The sequence below is a fragment of the Galeopterus variegatus genome, unplaced genomic scaffold (assembly GCF_000696425.1).
Source record: "Galeopterus variegatus unplaced genomic scaffold, G_variegatus-3.0.2 Scaffold490, whole genome shotgun sequence".
NCBI classification, from domain to species: Eukaryota; Metazoa; Chordata; class Mammalia; order Dermoptera; family Cynocephalidae; genus Galeopterus; species Galeopterus variegatus.
This window is the reverse complement of record NW_007726601.1, coordinates 320,715-325,736: the sequence shown is the minus strand read 5'-3', so window position 1 is coordinate 325,736 and position 5,022 is coordinate 320,715.

Here is a 5,022-nt window from a genome sequence, read left to right as displayed (position 1 = left end):
GGTAATCACAGTTGGAAGTAAAACATAACATTTAAGTCCTAACTAAAGTTATCACCCTAAGATAGCCTGTAAATTATAGTTTTTATCAAAGATGGGATCAGAGAGCATTTATCCTTAGCTCACTCTGTGGGCTGATAACAAATTGTCATGTTCGCCAGGCGCAGAGTAGAGGAAGACTTGACTAGACTCTGAATGAACCTCAGCAGCAGAAACTTGGTCCATTTTCTGCCTTCAGCTAGTAGGCTTTGATCCAGAGCTCCACACACTATGGCTTTGTTTGGGGCTTGCTGAGAGTCTTAGCAAGCTTTCACCAAGCATGTGTCGTGGCACCTCTTCCGAACAACCTTGTCCTGCAGTGTTTTTTAATATCAACATTGAACTTGGAAGAATGCCCTTCAGTGGGCTCTGATCTCTTCTGGGAAACAAGCTTCAGCTGTTAGAAACATAGTGTAGTTGCTGGAGGCCCCATGGACTACCGCATGAGGCCAACATGTGGACTGAGAAAGACAAGCACCACCCAACTACTGCTGATTGTCTTGTGATGTTGGTATCCCAGGGAGGAATTCATGAGCAGGGCTCCCACTCAGAAGGGCCCACGTTTGGTTTAAAGCAGTAGCTATCATGAAATTATTAATAATATTTGAATAAGGGCCCTGCATTTGCATTCTGCATTGGGCTCTACAAATTATGTAGCTAGTCCAGTTGACTCCTCTGGGCCTTTGCACATACTGTTGCCTGTCCAAAATGCTTTTCTCACCTTACCTGCCTGGGGAATATCTAGTTTTTTCCTTCCTTCCTTCCTTCCTTCCTTCCTTCCTTCCTTCCTTCCTTCCTTCCTTCCCACCTGCCTCCTTCCCTTTCTTCTTTTCTGGTTTCCTGCCTTTTCTAAAGAGTTGTTGCGTCCTTAATTGGGGCCCTACCCTTTGCCAGGGTCCAAGGATTCTAGGGTTGATAAAACAGAAGCAGTTCGTGTCCTTAGGGAGGTAAAGGAGGTAGACAAATACAATCATAAGAAAACAAAAATTGATTACAAATTATAGGCATTGCTATGGAAAAAACATACAGAGTGCTGAAAAAAAAACACAACCAAAGTGGGGGAGGGTTGGGGGGGTCACTTTGGAAAGGGTGGTTGAGGCTACACCAAAGCATCTCCCTACTCTCTACTCTGAGACGAGCTGGTCACTCCACCTTTGAGCTCAGTCTGCACTTCATTCCTCACTCGTTTTTCTGTTATTGTGCTGGCCACACTTTATGGCCATTATATGTGGACAGTGCATCTCCTTCTGCAGCATGCGCTATGGGTTACTTGAAGCATCGGATCACGTTTAACATTTTTGTCTACCCAGTCTCCCCAGACTCTTTGTGGGTGCTTAATAAACATTGAACAGTGTCAGAATGCTTTGTTGCTCTACATTAGCGGTTCTCACAGGAGGTAAGGAGGGTGATTTTGCCTCCCAAAGGACATTTGGCAATGTCTGGAGGCTTTTCTTTTTTTTTTTTTTGAGGGATTTTTAATTATGCTAACCTGGGGTAGGGGGTGGGTTGAGGGGGCTACTAGCATCTGGTGGGTAGAGGCTAGAGATACTGTGAAACATCCTACAATACACAGAACAGCCCCCACAACAGAGAATTATCTGGCCCAAAATTTCAATAGTGCTGAGGTTGAGAAACCCTGCTCCATACCTTATGCGTCACATAAAATCACACATATGGATAATATTTTACAAATATTAACTGTTATAACCCATCCCCTGCTTTCCAGCAGACCACACTGCAGAGGTTCTTCTTTAGGAAGCCTCTCTGAGGTAGCCCCCAATCTCTTGGGATACTCTGCAGTAACTGTTATAACCCATCCCCTGCTTTCCAGCAGACCACACTGCAGAGGTTCTTCTTTAGGAAGTCTCTCTGAGGTAGCCCCCAATCTCTTGGGATACTCTGCAGTATCCACCAGCCCAGGATCTCTGCCCTCTCTCTCCCACTGTGATTGTAAGAGCTCATGCATGTTAAGTACCATAGTAAGCACTGGACAGCCACAGCTTCCTCTTATCCAGCTCTTTCTCCCCAGCTTCCTTCTGACTTAAGTTTCTCCTGATGCAGCTGAAACCCATTTCCTTGGCAGGCGGTATTTCTGAGCTCACTAGGGTGTGCATGCCACCCAAAAGCATGACTGAGCAAGTTCCACAGCAAATAGCTGCTTAAGGGATTTGGGGTTGAGGAAGGAAGGAACCAAAATTTGGTAAGAACTCTTACTAAGGGCCAAGCACTTTTCCCAATATAACCTTCATCACAAAGTGTTCAGGGGCTTATTATTAGCCCCTACCCCCACCACCTCTAAAAAGAAAGTAACTGAGACACAATAATTCTTGCAAAATCACACAGCTACTAAGTGGTTAGACTGAGATTGAAACCCAGATATTTTCTGATGCTAATGCTTGAGTTTGTTCTGCAACTGATGTTCACAAGTTATGCTGTTTACATTTTAATTTTTTTCCCTCATTTTAAAGTTGATGTGAGGCCCTATGGATATATGAGGGTACTTCAAAAATTTCGTAGAAAAGTAGAGTTGAAAGATAATACAAATCATTCCATGAACTCCTTGAAGTACCCTTGTATATTTACAATAAGAGAAAAAATAAGTGAATAAATCAGAGTAAGGAAAATAGGGAAGGGAAAAATAGTAATAGGAAAACTAAAATGAAACCATGGACAAGGTTAGTACTGAAAATTAGTGCAATAAAGACTTGTAGGCTTGCTACAGATGGACTGAAATTTGACTTGGAGTTTCCTAGCAGCCAGGGCAAAAAGGAAATATTAGTTATTTCTTCTTAATGCCCCCAAACTTAAATAAAATAAGTACATTAAAAGTAAGGTTATAATCTGTGGCACAAAAGCAAAGAGCTATCTTGGTACTCAGACAGAAGAGAAGTTCTCTCCCATGAATTTCCATAAAGGTGACTATGATGAACTGTTGATCTCTATTGATACCCCTGTATGTGACATCATGTGACCAAGGGCAAGTTTTGGTTTAGGTGCAAATATTGTTAGCAACCTAGGTGGGCAAAAGGATAATGTGGTCTGTTGATTAATTGAAGACCAAGTATGATTACAATTTGAGTTAAATTATAATTGTCAAAGAGACACTGTGGTTTGTATCAATCAAGGCAGGGTAGCTAACAAACAACTCCAAAATCTCGTTGACTTGCAACAACAAAGGTTTATTTCTTACTCACAGTATGTGTCCCTCTTGGGACAGAACTGAGTGGTTCTGTTCTGTGACTTCCTTAGCCAGCAGCCCAGACAAGAAGGTCCCATCTCTATGCTTCCAGGATTGCCATACAGGGAAAAAGAGACATGTCCAAAGTGACCTGCATATTGAATTTTAAAACATTTGCCCACTAAGTGTCATAGTTCACTTCCATTCACATTTCATTGTCCAATGCAGGTCAGAAAGTCACACCTGACTCAAGAGGCAGGGAAGTTATTCCTACCATGTTCCCAGAAGGAGAAAGAACTGGAAATATTTGGTGAACAGAACTAATGACTTACCCCTATGGAGTAACTTTTTTAAATGAGTGTATTAGTTATCTATTGCTGCATAACAAATTACCCCCAAGTTAGCAAGTAAAAACAACAAGCAGGCATCATCTCACTGTGTCTGTGGCCAGGAATCTGGGCTTAGCATGGCTGGTAGTTCTGCCCCTGGTCTCTCTCGAGGTTGCACTCATGTTATCTGTCAGAGCTGTAGTCATCTCACGGCCAGACCGGGGACAATTCCCTCTCAGGGTCACTCACAGGGTGGTTTTGACAGGCCTCAGGTCCTCACTGACTGTTGGCTGAATACATCAATCCCTTGTCACTGGGCATCTCCATAGTGCACAACATGGCAGCTGGGGTCCCCCTGGGGAGTGGTGTAAGGGAGAATGCAAGAAAGTGCCCCAAATGGGAGCCACAGTCTTTTTATAATCTGACCTCAGAAGGGACGTCTCATCACTTCTGCTGTATCATATTTGTTATAAGGGGACTACAAGAGGGTGTGAACAGCAGGAGGGGAGGGGTCATTGGTGGTCATTTTAGAGGCTGCCTACAACAATGGGATGTGGTGTCAGACGGAGGTGTAGTCAAATTCCAAATCTACCACCTGCTTGGGGGTGACCTTGGGCAGGCAATTCGACCTGGTGAAATTTCCTCATATATAAAAGGGCATTGGTAGTAGCATGTACCCCACTGGGTGGGTTCAATATTCAGTAACACCTATGGTCTCACCTGTCCTGGCTGGTATTAACACTAGTAAGCTCCTGATTGTTGTCTCTCTCCTCTCCTTTCCTCTCTCTTGACTCTGTGCAGGTCTTTTGATGTGTTAGAAGACCACGGCTCTCTTTTTCATGTAAAGGACATAGCAAAGCTATTGGGGAGATGCTGTTGGATATACTCACCAGTCTACTGAGAACCTCAGGGTAAGCGACAACTTAACAGTCATCTAATCTACCTGCTGATCTCATACGTGACACCCACCCTGCTTTTTCTTTTTCTCACTGGCCTGGTTCTCTGATCAACTAATCAGAAGAGTCTCTGACAGTAGGTATTCCTGGCAAAGATAGGGCCCTCAGTGCTTCCTTGAGTTCTGTGTCTTTGTGCTTTCTTACTGCTCAGCTCTTGGCAACTCCTGCCTGTGTCTTTCCCGTGTGCTCTTGGGTTGGCTGCTGTGTGCCAAGAAAACGAAGTTTAATTACTGTTGACTTCCTTCCTGCCTGCCTCCCTGCTGTTAGCTTGTGATACTCTCATTGGCATCTCATCAGAAGCAGAACCAATATTCTGAATACAGTCATGCCTCACTTAATGATGCAGATACATTCTAAGAAATACATTGTTAATGCATTTCTTATATCTTAAATGACTTAATGACATTTCTTATTTCTTAAATAAGAAATGCATCATTAGATCTTCATACCAGGGCCGGCCCTGTGGCGCACTGCTACAGTGCGCCGCTTGGGAGCGTGGCGGCGCGCTCCCACCGAGGGTTCG